At 42.0% G+C, this 17,152-nt stretch overlaps 1 long non-coding RNA gene across 1 annotated transcript in view; it reads right to left on the bottom strand.

Moving 5' to 3' along the window:
- The window catches only part of LOC139109296 (uncharacterized), a 111,446-nt gene that overhangs the window by 36,867 nt on the left and 57,427 nt on the right, over positions 1-17,152 (bottom strand). The gene's annotated exons all lie outside the window — the stretch shown is intronic.

Here is a 17,152-nt window from a genome sequence, read left to right as displayed (position 1 = left end):
CGAAACCCGCTGGTCCCATCGCGCCACCGGCGCTCAGGAACACCGTCATAACACTCCGATGTGGCCGGCGCGGCACGCCGGCCAATTTCCATATAATTTCGACCCTGCATGTCTGCGTACTCGCACGTTCAAGACCCCGAGAGTAACCGACGTGCGCGCGTACACTCGCATGTGTAGCGCAATCGCGAAAGCCGGTCGGATATAATAATTTCGTATTATTACATACGTCGGACGGACGCCACGCGGACGAGAGCGAGCGTAACAAACAACGAAACTGATAAGGAACACATTCGAGGACCGATGCCTGTGTATTTAATTTCGGCGTGATACTTTTTTTCAAATTCACGCGGTAAATCCGATTGAATCGCTAAAAGGTAGAGCAAAAAAAAAAAAAAACAGGACGTTAGGTTTATTTATTGGAAAGCGAATAATTATGTTTTTTTTTTTTCTTTTATCGCTACGCACCGATGTGTAAAACGTTGTATTAATTTATGTAACGTATATATAAAAGTACACGCATCGGCGGAAAATGTTATTTTGATGTAATTTTAGGCGTAAGCACCTTTCTCTCGACTCGCATCCGCTCAAACATGTGGAAACGAGATGACGTCGTTACGGAGATGTCTCCATTTAATTTTGCGCAGATGTCAAGTTAAAAGCGGCGACGTATACGCGATTTGCATCGCAAAGACCGTTCTCTCGATCGGCTGTCCTTTCACTCCTCTCGCTGATTTACGTCCAAATAAAGTGAACGTATCGTCGTCATGCCAGGCGATATTATAACGACCGATTATTACGCTATACGCTATACGTAAAAGTAACATGTAGCAGGTGTTGCTGAGGAGTGATAAACGACACGATCTTGCACACATGTAAACGTTATTATTACTATGCCTTCGTGTGCCAATCGGAAATAAATCAATTATCTCGATAATTAAGGTCACAATGTGTAAGAAAATTTTTTTAATAAAATTTGTACTACTAAGTAAAATATTTCTACTTGAAAAAAAAAAAAATAAAAAAAAGAAAAAGAACTGTTTGTTGAACTCTGTTCGAGGCGTATTTAAAATACGTCATAATTACACATAAAATATTACTTTTCATATTTAATTACGCAAAGCCTATTCGACACATTTTAAATGTAAGACTTTTCAAGATTAGTAAATTTAAAATCGCAACGACAAATGTTGATTTCTACGTTTAGAACTTGGGGGGCTTAATACTTCATTATTAATCAAACGGTGTAGAAATTGATATTTTTCTCATTCTATCGATAAAAAGCTGCCGTTGATGGACTTAAAAAATATGGTGGTCATAAATATAGGTAAACGTAATGTGCAATAATATCTTTTAGCCTTGAAAATTATTACTTGACATTGAAGAAGACTGTTGGTTCGCGGGAAATAACTTTCATCGCGTCACAAGCGCCGTCAACAGTCAGAGCCTTGGAAAATCGCTTTAAAAATGTAATACACTCGTAGACAGACGGTAAACTAATTATCCTCGGATTACGTAACACTCGGGATGAAGACCGTTCGCGTACGTTGTCTATTTTTTCTTTCCGTGTTGTATACATCATTTTGTTACGCAAACGTTTGTAATGCAGAATAATCGATGGCAAATATACTTCGCACCAACTCATTGTCGAGTTCAATTCTTATGTCAAACAGAATGAATGGCTTCCGGTAATTCGTTACAAACACAAAGTGCTACCTATTTGTGAGTGACAACTCTATATTATCCGACCGACTTAGAACACAAACATCATCGTAAATTTTTTTTTTTTTTTTTACGAGTAATTAATCTTCGAAATATTATTCGGAAGTATTAATTAACGAGGGCAGTTGGGAGATCAGTAAAAGTTATTTCGTTATTTCTTGCATCTTTATTTTCTTATTTTTTATTAGCGTCGCCGTTCACCGAACCGGACGTTCGGAGATGATCTGACCTCACTGATTGACGTATTGCATTTGAAACGTAATGCGCTTCCTTTAACATACGTGCTCATTAACTTGTAAGACCGTCCAGAAATGATAGCATCCAATTAAGGTGGGTACGAAATGTTTTTTAGTGAAAAATACGAGTCGCGCTTAACATTCGCGAAAGTCGCGTTTGGTGGAAAAAAAAAAAACTGGTCCTCAATATTGTATAATCATTGTCATACATGGCGAACATCGATTTAAAGCAGTCTTTACGACCCATCCCGTTTGTGCAGCGAGCATTCTATCGCGGGATCGTTAGTCGTCATCGTAGAATCGTATAAAAAATAAAAAATTAATTACACGAATAATTTACATAAAAAAAATTAAAAAAATACGTTAAGCAAGATATGTATCGCTCGGTTATTTTGTGGCAGAAAATTTTCCATAAAGAAAAACTCAATTTAACGCTAAATTACTAGGATAATTAATAATCGGAAATAATTAAAAAAAAAAATCAATCCCTATCAAATTCCTCAAGAATAAAGTCGCTTTGGAAATAGCCGGAGAATATATGCCTGAAAGACTATCCGGTGAATCTGAGGCGTGCATGCGCGCGTAAACGTATTGCTCACCGCGTGCATACACACGTTGTACATTATTCGTATTCGTCGTGTGGAAGCTGCAGAATGACTGCCACCCACGGCGTGGCGGATTGGCGTGAGCGCGCGGGAAAAAGAAAGAAGGAAAGAGACGCGGAGAGAAAGCATAATCGAATCATTAATATCGTTTCTGAGTGGCAGAGAGTTGGATCTCTGCGTTTATACCGACGTATGTCCTTTCAATTTGCTTCTTTCCAGCCTGCAAAACGCACGTCTTTATCTCATCCGTCTTTTAAAATGTAATGTGACGCGGCAATTAATTTTTGTCTCGTTCTATTTTTTTTTCTTCTTCTTTTTTTTTTTAATTTATATAATAAAATATATTTAACACACGCGTTATTTTTTTGGATCTCTCGGATGAGTTTGCTGCGAAATCGCGACGCGTGATTCACGCTGGTTCGAATCAAAGTACGACATACGGCGATGTTAATTGAAAAAGTTAGCTCGAATCCAGCTAAATGAAATGAGGTTTCATTTCGGCCGTTCCGTTTCCTCATATGTACCTTTTTCGTCGTTCCGGCATGTTTAATGATTATCCCAATTCTCCGGTGGAGAACGCAATGGCTCGTCAGCTTCTTTCAATTAGGGCATTAAAAACCATCGAGCGCGCCGCATTGATGTACCGCGTGGTGTATGCGTGTGCGGTTGACTAATTAACCGCTCGGGGGAATCGGATTGTATAACGTGCCGCTCTGGCGATCGCAAATGACGTTTGTAAAAAGGTAACATTGTAAAAAAAGCACATGCTACAGGACAAGTGTGCGATTAACTTTGAAATTTACAAAAAATTACGACTGTGGTAATAATTTTACGACAATTAAAAAATATTATTACGCATTTCTCTTAAAAAAAAAAAATAATAATAATAATCCCGCGATCTTTTTTAATTATTTACAACAACAAGATCGTGAGTTACTTTCCTAAAAACTGACTCAGATGAGATATCGAGCATTCAGAACTCCCAGTTTCAATCACGGCGACGCGGAAAGCTTAGTTATATTTCTTTAATTTAGTTTTTCTTTTTTTTAATTGACCCATCAGTAAGGCAATCAAGTGGATTAATTAACTGGAGTTAAAGTTCAGCTAAATTTAAAATGCGGCGTGAAACAAAATCTCGCAACGCTCGGCCTGCCACGTACGTTGTTCACCGGCTGTATCGGTTCGAGCCGATCCGACCGTTATGTCGACACGCGCGGGCACCGTGCTATGAAGTAGAAACCCACACGACGACGCGGAACGTCCATGTGCTTTCGGTGCTCGCCGGTTCCTCTGCTTGCCAGATGACACCGCGCGAGCAACCACTCTCCGGCTCCACCACGGTTCCTCGAGCGTGTCCGAGCGCACACGCGCCGCACACAAGCTCGCGTTCACGAAGGGCGGTCCGAAAAAAAAGAAAAAAAAAAAACGGGGGACACCTTATGCGCACCCCCTTGCCGAGCGTCGTGTGCCAGTCGCGTGCCTTTGATGGGCATTCCAGGATTCCTTCCGGGATTTTCTCGATTGCTCTCCCGACCGTTATTATCGCGGAAGACGAAATGAAATCCAGGCGCACCTCTTCCAATTACACGATCTCGCGTAAACGAAACGTATGCTTAATCAAATTTAATCCTCCGCTCCGACCCGAAAGTTATCCCGTTGTATAACGAGCAAAGTGGGGAAATGATAATGCATTCGAAATTAGACTGAGCTAATACAGAAGAGATTTGTTTATAGAATTGTGATATGTCGTTACTTGAAGATTCCTGATATTAGAACGTTAATTTACGTCGCATGCAGCATCGAGCACGATTATTGCGCGGTGCCGAAGCATTGAAGTATATTCGAGCGAGACGGAGGTGAGACCCGGGGACAGAGAGCGAGGCTCGTGCAAAAAGCGAAGGTGGACATTAATTATGTGTCTCCTCGCCGATGGGCTTGACATCGCGATCAATTTTTCCCTCAGAATCTACGGTAGCACGCGCTCATAAATTCGGGACCAACTCGTGCCCGTTAACGTGGCGCCTGCCAGACGCGAATGCATCGGCCCGGATATTCCTTCTAGTGTGTCACTTCTTTAATATTAAACGCTGCAATTACGTTTCTTCGTGCGCTGACAGAGAAGGAAGAGACAAAAGAGAAAGAAAGAGAGAAAGAGAAAGAGAAAAAGAGCAAGAGTAGAGCTCGTTCCTCGTTTCTCTCCCATATTCCCTCCGCGAGCGCGCCGGATTAAATTAATCCACGTCGAAATAAATGTTTCTTACCGCCGGCATACGTTCGGCTTATTGTCGAGCCAACCGTTCGGAATCTGGGCTACCTTCGCGAAAAAACGAGCGGGACCGGACGATTTCGACGAGACGATTAACATTGCAAATTAGCCAAAAAATTACGAGAAGAATGTGTTAATACGGTGCCGCTGTATGTGAAGAAATTAATTAATCGCCAAGAGATATTAGCGTGACTAATTATGTGCATTATATAATCTGTTCGATTCTTTCTGTCGTTTACGAATCGATGGTGCATGCAGGATTTAAAAAAAAAAAAAAAAAATTTTAATCTAATTGAGAACTAATTGAGACTAATGCAAATGAACCCAACACCATCGACTTTTTTTTTTAATTTTGTAATACGAAAAAGAATTAATAATAATTGGTGATTGCGTACGTTCGAAAGTTTTTAATCGTCGGTTTGAACTTCTGATAGATATATGGGAAGAATTAGATTAGACAACGGTGTTACCGGTTCATTTTTTTAAATACGTCACACCGCGCTTGATTTAATGAACGTTTAAATACGTTTAACGAAGGTAGATGTGGGGTGTAGATGGCCGGGACACAGGTGTAAATACTAAGAGTAGACACAGTTTACGACTAGGCGCTACTCATTTGACGTGCATGTACGTTATATTATTCCTCGAGACGTTTCTAGTGGCAATAAAACCACTCGGGTCATGAGTGGGTAAATGTAAAGATAATATCGAATTTTAGCGAGAGACCGGTTGTAAAACGACGACACATGTACGAGGAACGCTTTTCCCGAGTAAGCAAAAGTAATATACCCGGGATCGCGATAATTATTCTTTTATACCTGCCTTTGAGCGTGACGTCTTACAGTTCGGATCGACAAACGCTAAGGCTAATTGACGAAATTAAATTTCATCAAATTTAATGCTAAAAAAATTCATAGCTAATTACTCGAATAATTCGATTCGTTTGTGCACGTACAATACGAACCAACCACCTTTCGCTCTCTTCTCTTTCGACTGAAGAAATGACGTTATAATTTATTTGACTCTACAACTTTTAACCCAGCGTTCTTTGTCTAAAGTTCTCGAACGGTACGGGGGTGCGGCGGCGTTTCACGGTTGGTCTCCTCCGTGAATCGTGATGCTTCATTTAATCACCCTGCAGGGGATGAACGCGCGTTTACTAGTCCTCAACCTATGACATTACCTGCACCAGATGTTCCCGTCCACGATACACCGACTTTTAACCGGCTCTCTCGTAATGTGAGCAGTTTAACTGGACGGACTTCAGGATTCGGTCGAATCCGGCAGTCACGATCGCACGGTATATAATGCCGCGTTTCTCGATTTATTTATTAAAAAAAAATTAAAAAATGTGATATAAGTACGCCCCGAAAATAGTTGGCGCTTCGCAGTTGTACACGTCCAATTTGTAACTAAAGTGTTTTGTTGTAGCGTATCGTTGAAGCTTCCGAGCTACCGGTAAGACATTAACCCGCCTTCACACGTACGGGGTTCTCTCTCGTTTTATTTAATCGCTATTCTCCGCGAAGCGTGTGCGGGCGTATACGACCGTTGGGCCGTGGCAGCTGCTCTTTCGCCTCGCATACGCACGCGAGGCGCGTATACGCACCGTCGTGACGTCAAAGAACGAATATATGTATGTATATCGCCCTACATAGAGGCTCATCAAAAATCGGCTTAACTGTCGATCCCATCATTCTTGTAATCTCGGGTAATAATTTACTACGAAAAATTTACGAAAGTAATTGCCGACAAAATTTTTTAAGCAGGTGCACGATCTAATTTTTTATTATTTATAATTTTTTTATTTTTACGCACACGCGTTTATTAAAAATAATTAATATATAATAATTGTCAAGATCAACACCTAGAATAAAATTTTTTTTTCTTTTTCTTTAAAGTCGGATTGGACATGTCCCTCTTGAAAATTCTACACGCGGTGGGTACTTTTATACTTAAATGGCATAGAGAACGTGTCACGTGTTTCTCGCGAATCAGCTTATTGAATAATGCATATCGCACCGTGAAGCGAGGATTTTCATACGACAATGACACGCCTGTGTCGAATCCGACAAACGTTCGTTAGAACTTGCAGCACACTTTCACGTTCGGTCATCTCTTTGCATTCATTAGTGGCGCGACTTAGTACTTCCTCTTTCCGGGTTTGAAATTTTTATCCCGCGTTCGGGTCGGTGCAAACGTTTCGTTCTCTCTTTGCGACTCGCCATTAATAAAAACAATTGTACATAAAAATCGATGTCCTGCCTATTATAATAATTCCTAACGATAAAAACTCCATCCGGAGTAATATACGACGTATAAAATTATAAAGCGACTTTTTTCTTTTAATCTGTCACGATTAAAGTAAATTTAAAGCAAGCTTAATGTTGCACTTTGAAAATAAACCGCGGCGGGAGAGGAAATTAAAAAGTAATATAAAAAAAGAATTGGAGAAAAATGTATCTAAATTTGGCAGAAAGGAAACAAAAAAGAAATTATGCGAGATACGGAGTGAGAAAAAAAGAGAGAGAGAGAGAGAGAGAGAAAAAGAAGAGAAGCAGTTACGAAACAAAGTGCGGGAGTAAGAAATTGAGGGAGGGAGCGAGATGCGAAGTAAGCGAGAGGCGCGTGCTCTCCGTGAGAAACGTGGCGCGTGCCGGCGTGTGCCCCAGTCACGTGCTCAACGAACATTGGCGTAATCATTCTTTAATCTGATGCACGCAGGTAAGATTATTTGTTAATAACGATTAAAACGATTGCCAAGTAATCATGGATTGTTTCCTCCCTAATAAAAATCACTACGTAGTATTATTTCCTTTAACAACGAAACGGTTTACGCTCTCACGAGCTGCGGTAACGTCGCGTTAATTATTTTCAAGTACGTTCCTTTCGCAATGTCGTAATAATTTTTTAAAATGTATTTTCTAAAAAAAAAATAACTGCCGAAAATTAAAAAAAAATTTCTTTACTCATTTAATTACAAATAACCTGTTCGTGTACATATATTAAAATTGAATTAGACGAAAGATTGCCGAGCGATCAAGCGAGAATAAATTTAAAGTAAACGTTCACGAGCAGACGGGTTTAAAGGGATGATTAAACTTTCGGAGTAAAATTACTCGGGGCATATTTTACGGCTTACGCCGACACTATCGCCGGAAATATTAACCATACGCCAATGACAGATCCGCTTACCTTTTTTGCCTAGGGGAAGGGAAGTCGGTTGTGTTCGCGCGCGAACGTGTGTCGGGTGCTACGTTCCGGTTGATGCATCCTTAGGTGCATCCTTCGCGCACGCGTCTCTGACCGATTTCAAGCACAGCACGGATGGATCATTCATTTCTCTGATAGATCTGGCAAGGAGTGATCGATCAAATCCGCTTTACGCTTTTTATATGCGATCTTTAATAAAGGAATTTTTTTTTCTATTAAATTATATTCTACACACGTATTTGATAAAGTTGATGCAACGTGATAAAATAATTTATATTTGTAAATAATAATTATATTTTTTTTAATTTCCTTCTAAATTATCGATTACGCGATTCTCAACAGAGTCGTAGATGTCACTATTTTTTTTTTTTCCCACCCAATAAAAGCCGCATTAAAAAAAAATACACGAATTTGCGCTGAAGTAATACAGATATTAAATCGATATTAATTTCAAGGAACGTGCTTTTCGACAGCGGTGCACGCTGCACGTTTCTTCGGCCGTAACGAAACTTCTTACTTAATCTTGGCGGCAAATGACGGAGCGCAGGTGGTCAGCCCCCGCTGGTTTCGTGCGCGAATAAAAGATTACAAATTCAAATGAGAGAAGTAGGGAGGCATTTTTGCGCAACGAATCCAACGATTGGCTCATCTCCCCGTGAAACGTTACGTACGAATTCGAGTCGACACACGGTGCGCCGGAGTTGTTTCTTCGTAGCACGCGCGCTATCTGACTTCCGTTCGTAAGCGGCAGCCTGAACTTTCGTCGGGCGGCGCAGTATTTTGCCGATTAAATGTCTTCGAAATGCGATAGATGATTTACGGCCGATAGATTTTATAATGTCGCAAACTATATTTTAATTGGCGCGCCTTATCGCTCGGACATTAAATTTTTAACGTCGCCGGAACACGCGCCTTCAATTAACTTAATTCCCGCATAAATTTTCGCGTGCGGTAATTATCGATCTCCCGGCATTGAACTGATCTAATATTCGTGATCCGAGAGATACGCCCGGTTCTCGTATCTCGGGTAATCGGCGTGCGATCACGTACACCGGCGTCGATACATAATTTTAGGGAGAAAGAAAGAAAATGAAAGAGAAAGAGAGAGAGAGAGAGAGAGAGACACCGGGAACCGCGATGACCAAAAATAATCACAAGTAAAGAGAATAAGAGTGAAACCTGCTTTTCGGCTGGACGTATACTTTACACGTCGCACGCCAGCAGCTTTGTCAAAGGGAACTTGTCAGAAGGGCGCACGAAATCTGCAACTGCTCGCAAAAGCTTGCGCGTGTATACGCAAGACACGCGACAAGTAGTGCGACGGGTCGGCTCGGGCGGATCTCTCGGGAGCTAACGGGAAAACGACGAGACGACGCGCCGGTATTTCGTCTTCCTCCACCCCTTTCCTCCCTCCTTACTCCCTTCCATAGCCGCAGCATCCCCGTTTCGCGCGTCCTCGTAATTACTCGTATCTTAATTGCTACCGCCCCGCTCTGTCTCCACCCTCCCCGCCGCCCTGCCTTTAAATCTCCTACTGGTCGTATGCGCGAACGATTTAACATACACCTGCTACGAAAAATGCCATATCCCTTCGCGTTTATGGTAAGCGTGTAACGCCGAGATAAAGCGGGAATGTAATTTGTACGGCGCGACTTTGAGTCTCCTCGCGTAACAAAGATAAGGAAGCAAAGCATCTCGACGGCGGTATCTCCTCGTAAGGCTGGAACAGGAAACCGGTCATCACCGATGGCTCGTACCCTCTGGTACGGGGAATTAACGGTTGTTACGCCGTAAAATGTAATAATAAATTTATTCGTGATTTCAACGTCGCGATTACATCATTCCAGGAAGATTGTACGTATTTTGAATATCGTTATCACATTTTTGAGAATATTTAAGTTATAATTACGTAAATATGTAACGGCGAGCCAATTTAGCGTGCAATATATTACAAAATATGACAATTATACATTATATGTATGACAAATAAAACAAGTTACTTGCATCTTATAATCTCGTTTAAAATGATCTCATACTGGAGGCAGAGAAATATACTGCCGCAAAATGATTTTCCAGTCGGTAGCGCTTACTTTTCATTTTTATTACGCTATCGTTTGCAATATAATTTTATTATTATCAAAAAAATTAATTAAGAAATGAAAAAAAAAATTTATTTACAATTTTTACTAGAGACAAATTATACCGACGTAGGGACTTGTCTATTATTTGCTAGGTCCATCGTTTAAATAACCTCTCGCGGATTTACATTTTACGTCGCACACCGTCGCGCGTGTTACCGTATTCGTAAGCGTCTTCGAACGGACGGGACTTCGTCAAATCGCAATTATATTCGCACGATATAGCCCATCGGATTAAATTAATTGAGAAATTGAAACTGGACGTTATGAACACACACGCCCCGTGCGATCGATAATTACACTGTACTTGTTAATTATTCCCCTCGCTGGCGCTTGACGTTTTCCCTGGCTGTCGCTCGCCGAGCTTGTTATTGCGCTCCCGCTCTGCACCTGCAACGGTAGTTTCGTTCGAGAGCGATTCGGCGGATCGCGGTGTGAGATTAAGGGCTACAACCCGAGACAAATCTCGATCGCGCGCCGCGCCGCGGTGTTTTATTACGGAATGCCGTTGCATTAACGAGCGGCAATTATCATCGAAATCGTTGCCCACTCCATCCTCTTTAAGCTTTTTTTTTTTTTCCTATAGAACTCAAATGCTGCTGCTCTCGATGGAATTTAATAAATCTCCGCTAATAAGCTGACTAACCTGCCTCCGTGCCCGAGATATACGGCTCGATTTCTCTCCTAATGACATGATTATGTGTATTAAAAAGCTGACGGTATTAATATTAAAAAAAAAGTGACGTATATACATATATTATAATGCGATCCTAAAAGACTCAATATTGAACGTCGAATCGCGTTATGTAGGTTTTGAGTTTATTATATCAAGTCTGTGGAGATATAAAATATAAGAAGAGATATTGCACAATCTGCAGTTCGATCTTCGTATAAAGATAGTGAATTTTGACCGAGTGGCCTAATTCGGGCGAACGTTTCACCAAGCGTTTTCGGAGAACGCGACCGCAAGAAATGCCTAAAATCGACCGCGACGTGCGAGATGAACAATCGCGAGTGATCTCTCCCCCGTCCGAGATACAGTTCATCTCGGGAAAGTAGCGTGATGCTTCCCTTGAGATTTCCGGTCACACACGCGGGATCTGGAGAACGAGGGCGTCCGGAATTGGCACGATGGGCGGTAACACGAATCGTTCTCGACCGTCCGGGCAATGGTAGAATTGCGAAACTTCCCGTGAGTTGCGAAAGCAACGTGGATTCGCAGCGCGGCGCTGTAACGTCGACGCCGATCCGCCGATCTCTATTGCCTGCTGCGGCGGGCAACGAGAGGGTATCACGCATCACGCATCAGGACGCAATACTGGCACTTACGCGCAACAAAGAACGTCCTCGTCCTCGGTTAAAAGGAACAGATCGCGTACACTCCGGTCTAAGAGGCTTAAAATCTCTGAAGATATCCCGTATCTCTTTCGAATCGCAAATTGTTTATGAAAAAAATAATTACGCTCTCATATTAAGAAATCGTAAATCTCGTTTACCACAAAAAAAAAAAAAAAAAAAAATTAGCAGTAATATTAATTGTACATGTTATTTAGAAACTAGATGTATAAGTTTGCTTAAAGTTTATCGTTGAATATGATAAGCGAACGACGGGTGAGGCGAGATTAAATCCCACGGTAGGGTGGTACGTGTTCGACGATCTGGACTTTTTCAGTTCACTGTACTCTCAGCGCGAGATCGCGTGTAGTTTTGTTCCTCTTCGTCTCGATTTCGGTCGAGGTTTCCGAGGAGAGAGATTTTGCGCATCCTCGTCGACCGATATGGCGGGAAAGTCCCGCAGCGCGAACCTTCATTCATGCTTCCGCGGCGTACAAAGACGGGACCCGCCGCAGTGACATCGGTTAACGTCACGCGGACGGTGTCATTTTTATTTTTCCTCTTTCTCAGCGAGAAGAGAGAACCCCGCCGTAACGACCATGCCTTCGCAAAAGGGTGGGCGTCTCCCGAAATTTCCCGCGGCCCGACACGACGTCACTTTCCCGTCGTTTCGCCGATATTTACCGAGGAAGCCGCCTCCTTCCTTCCGAACGGTAGTTGTCACTTTGCGGATGCGAGCGGCAAAGCGACTGCACGTTACACGAACGCTTCGTAACGCGAGAAAACGGGATGACCGTGTCGCGATAACGGGACGATCGTGCGAAGGAAACTTTCGCGAACGACCATTGTCAAACGTAACATTCATTATTTCAACGAATATTTTTTTTCTACTTCCCGTCAGTAAAAAGAATTATATTGTATATTACTTGTAATTTAGTTTTTCTTTTTTTTTTTCTTTTTTCGTCATTTTTTTTCTCAGTGAATTGTACCCTCGAGTTTTAACGACGCCTTGCACCGCGTAAAGGACATTCGTGCATGCTTTTGTCGCTCATCTCGCACGTAAAAATTTCTGTGTGTCATAAAAGTATTTTGCATTAATTAATTTGTTCATTTTAATCGTCTCGCGTGATTAAATTAACATTGTCCATTTTCAAAATTACCCGCATATTCGATATTCATACCTCCCCGGGCGTGTAAATATTAGAAAGTCTAAAAACGGCAAACCTTTTCCGCAGGTGATGTATAAAACAATTGCGAATCCAGGTGCAATTACAACGCTACCGCTTGCGGTATTAGTATTCGCAGTTCGTGACGACTAACGACGAGCTCGTTCGGCACAATATTAACTTCAATCGCGCAAACAATATTAACTGCGAATTTATCGATATTACTTTAATCCCTGGGATCGCGAATTTGTGCACGGCAAATTAAGTCGTATCCTGACACGGTCGACAAAGAACGCGATGTTAATTGCGGATTTTAATTAGCCGTGCACCGTTTCGAGCGGAGCATTTCGAGAAAGTCATTCGGTATCCTCGTGGCATCGAAAGTAATCACGATTTTCTACAAGCGCAATAGTAATTAAGCGCGCGGAGCACCTCTCGAGTAGGTAATTTGTCTCGTCGAAAGATATTCAATTGGGCTCTTAACAATGTTACAACTCGTCGTAATGCCGACTGCATTAAAAATAAATCACATTTTTTTTTTCTTTTTTTTATTCGTAATGAAGATGTTACTTCACGCATGTTTATCAAATAACTTATCTATGCAATAATAAAGCAACGCTTAAAAACGATTACTTAATACCTGGAAAATTTATTTTTAAAACCCTTTTTTATATATATAAACGATACGTGCACGAGGAATTTACTTTGCGAAAAGTTTCAATTGGAGGCTTTAAAAAAAAAAAAAATGCATTAGAAGGTCTTTTGACACATATGATAAGTATTACTTTAGCTCCATTTGCGGTCTAATTGTCTGTTTCTATTCTCAGGTATCGTTATTCCTCTCCATAATTATACCCCGTCTAGCTACAAATTGCATCATATCGCGGCTGGCGACTGGTACTTTATCAATTGCACTGCGACATATTTTTACCTTTCCGTGACGGTCGGGAGTCGGTTTAATGAAGGCGAGGAATGTGTGCTAAAAAGATTGCAACACTTGTTTAATGTATTTTTAATTGCCGCGTCGTTTAATCTAATTCACTCGATACGTCGATACGCGCGTATAGAATACGTTTCACAGATACGTTACAATAATTCACGAGCGTAATCCAAGAAGATGATCGCAAAAATTTGTACATATTTATTCGCCAAGTATCGCGGCAACGTTACGTTATTACTTGATGGCTGATATATTTTTCTTCCGCACTTTTATTCGCAAATTATTCTTTTAATTTAAATATCTAAATTATTCGCCGATAATGTCAATCTTTTTGTGCCGCCAGTCTTTCGCCGTTTTATCAGTCGATAATTGTCGGTGGATTTTTCAAGCAGCGAGTTACCGGTGATTATTTGGTTGGCTCTCGAGAAATCTGCGATCAACCCTCGCGAGAGGAACTCTTTAATTTTTTCTTTTCTTTTCTGTAGGCGCGATGCGTTCGTATTCGTAACCTCGATGCAATCGTTATCACGCGGGCTTTATAGTACAGGCAGGCTGATTGCGAAGGGAAGAATAGGGGACGAAGTAAAGAAAATAGAGTGAGAAAGAGAGAGAGAAGAGACGGCGAGGCAGGGTGAAGGAAGTCGCAACGCGCTCGCATTGTTCGCACAGCTGTTTACCCAGTTTTCTAGCGGCAGCGTCGGTGCATTGCGATGCTAATTTCGTCTGCATTGTGCCAAGATATACGCGCATGCATTCATCGCGTGGGTCAAGAAACGAAGGGGGAGGAAATAAAGAAGAAAAAGAAAAAGAATTCCTTGATCGTGATCTATGCGGCGATTCACGTCACCGAGCGAGTTAGTCTGGCGTTTGAATTGCAAGAACACCGCGATGAATAATTCAATTGGTTTCGAATCGGAACGTTGAATTAAACTGAAATTCAATGTCGTAGTAGCCGGGTTTTTTTTTCTTTCTTTTTCTTTTTTTTTTTGTAAATTTGTCAGACTTGCTAGCAAACGATGAATTCGAATTGAAATCTAATTTAAATTATCCCGTCTTCGGTTTTATATTGCACGAGGTTGAGTCACGAATTATCAATTATCTATCGAATTCAGTGTACATATAACGAAGCAAAATTGCCGATAACGGCGGCTAAAGCTCTTGCGCAGTTGATGACGCGGTGGATCGATCGTGATTAACCATGTTATTGAGGAAACTCGCCACGCGTTAATTGCGAACGTTATCTCCGCGAAGTGTAGCAACACGTTAATCGTTCCGTTGAGACGATACGCGTAAGTACGCCGAGTATCAAACAAAAATGTCATGGCAAGAGGCTAATACAAGGCACCTTGGAATAAGCTTCGCGTTCATATCAACATAAAAATTAAGATTACGAAATTAACAAACCCTGAGGAAAGCACACTGTTCCTATATTTAAAACCGAGATACTAAGTTTCATTAAATATTCTTTATTAATAAAAAAAAAAAAAAAAAAAAAAAAAAAAAATACAAAATTTAATCAATATTAATAAATACTTGAAAAAAAAGGTGAACATTGAAAATCATTTTACGAACTACAGAGCATTGCAAAATAAATAATTAGCCCGTTTTCCGAGGCACCATTCCTCGGTTGCGTAAAATTATATCTGTAGATAGTAACGCGACAATTACAAGCCGTTTTGTTACTCCATTACCGAGATGGAATAATTAAAGTTGTTTGATACGCGCGCGTTTCATTTCCGATCATTATATTTAATTTCCAACCGAACCCACCGTTCCGCGATATCGCCGTCTGCTTTTTGACCTAGAGACTCGAGCCAGAACAATTATTATACCAGTCGCAGTCACCCGACGTCTTTCGATATTACATTACATTATCAATGTATTACGCCTGTCGTATATTTCATTTCAATTATAGTCACAGTCATTTGTTAATAGACCGCATGAAAATTAATCGATATCTCGCTCGTAATATTCGAAACGACGAATCGAAGGGGGTGCAATTTAAAGAGACAGTTTTATTTATCGCGCCATAAAAAAGGGTATACGTAAAGGACTGTAACGAGCGAGCGGCGATGCGAAAAATTGGCCTAGATCCGCGGAGCTTCTTGGCGGAAGCTCAGAGCTGACGTTCGGCAAACCGAGTTCAGCATCGCGTTTGCGGCGAAGGTTATCGCGAGGCAACCTCCACTTTGGCGCTTATCTACGACGGATTCGAGCGAGCATGCGGTACCTTTGCCTCTCTCCTAGGAGAGAGCAGCCAATAGAGAGCGATTCCGACAGCGGCGCCGACGCACTCGGCTTGCTCCTACTCTCGTAAGATGGTCTGCCGAATCAAATCTAACAACAGATATCTCGTGCGCGCGCACGGCCGCTCGAGAGAGTGCCTATTGGCGTCTGCACCTGGACGCCGAGGTAAAATGGACGTTGCGCGATGGTACCCTAGATCATGGACCAGGCATAGACGATGTTTTTAAAAAGTATTTTCCTGCATTTCGCTTGGGAAACTAAATCCCACAGCTTAAACTAACCGATCAGCAAATTAACTCATTAATAACAAAGCGATTTGATGTACCCTATCACGTAGATCCGTATTATTTTTTTCTTTTTTTTTTTTACTATTATTAATAAAAGTATTAATTTTTCGTTGCGCGAAGAAGAGAGCGGAGGGTTTATTAATTTTTACTTGGCTGAGTTTACTCGATAAATGTAAATCGTTGTAAATTCGTTGCCGAATAAAAAGAACTGTAAGTCGTAAAAATTTCAGCGACCACAATTCGTAATGATTATTTTTCAATGACGCAACAACGCGAACGGCCTTTGTACTCCGCGGGATTCTAATCGCGATCGATTAGATCGTCGCGATTGGGACGCGGTGAAGATATACCGCACGAGCTAATCTCCCGGGCGAAGCCAAGTATCCGTGAATCTGTCACGTGCCGTAAGTCAAACGGACACGCGATCGCGCGATTTTAATTGCAAAACAGGCGAGGGCAATTTGAATTTTTGAGACATCCGAACGCTGCCCGGACGTTCATCTCGCGTGCGCCGTGCCGCGGTACCGAGTTGTTAATTAACCGATCAAGCGATCTACGCGTCACGCGAAATAATAGCCGCGCCCGTCACGTCCGCGCGGACGCGATAATTTTTAGCCGCCTCGCGCGAAGATAATTAATCCGCGCCGGTTGAGAATTCCGTCTGGAAACGCCGATACGTTCGAAGCACCTGCGCCTCGCCGATTCCCCGCCCGCGAGGACGATTAACGCCGCGGAGGAAGCCACCCGGTTTTTTTTTTTTTCGGTCGGGGTTGTCGTTCGTCGCGTCGACCTCTTAATAAAGTTCGGCGGAATCGAATACGTGGATTAGCGGAGAACGCGCGGGGGCTATCTATCGCGCTATCAACGATTTCCGCGGCGGAGGTCCGAGGGTCGAAGGGAACGGGAAAGAAGACCTGGCGCTGGTCGTCTTCTCCCCCTCGTTTCCCACCACGTCGGACGTTGGAGTACTCGCCAGCATGACCGGGCGACCAGTAGGCGG

This window comes from Cardiocondyla obscurior, linkage group LG17, assembly GCF_019399895.1.
Source record: "Cardiocondyla obscurior isolate alpha-2009 linkage group LG17, Cobs3.1, whole genome shotgun sequence".
NCBI lineage: Eukaryota > Metazoa > Arthropoda > Insecta > Hymenoptera > Formicidae > Cardiocondyla > Cardiocondyla obscurior.
The sequence above is the reverse complement of the archived record's forward strand: the minus strand, read 5'-3'. Positions and strand labels throughout refer to the sequence as shown.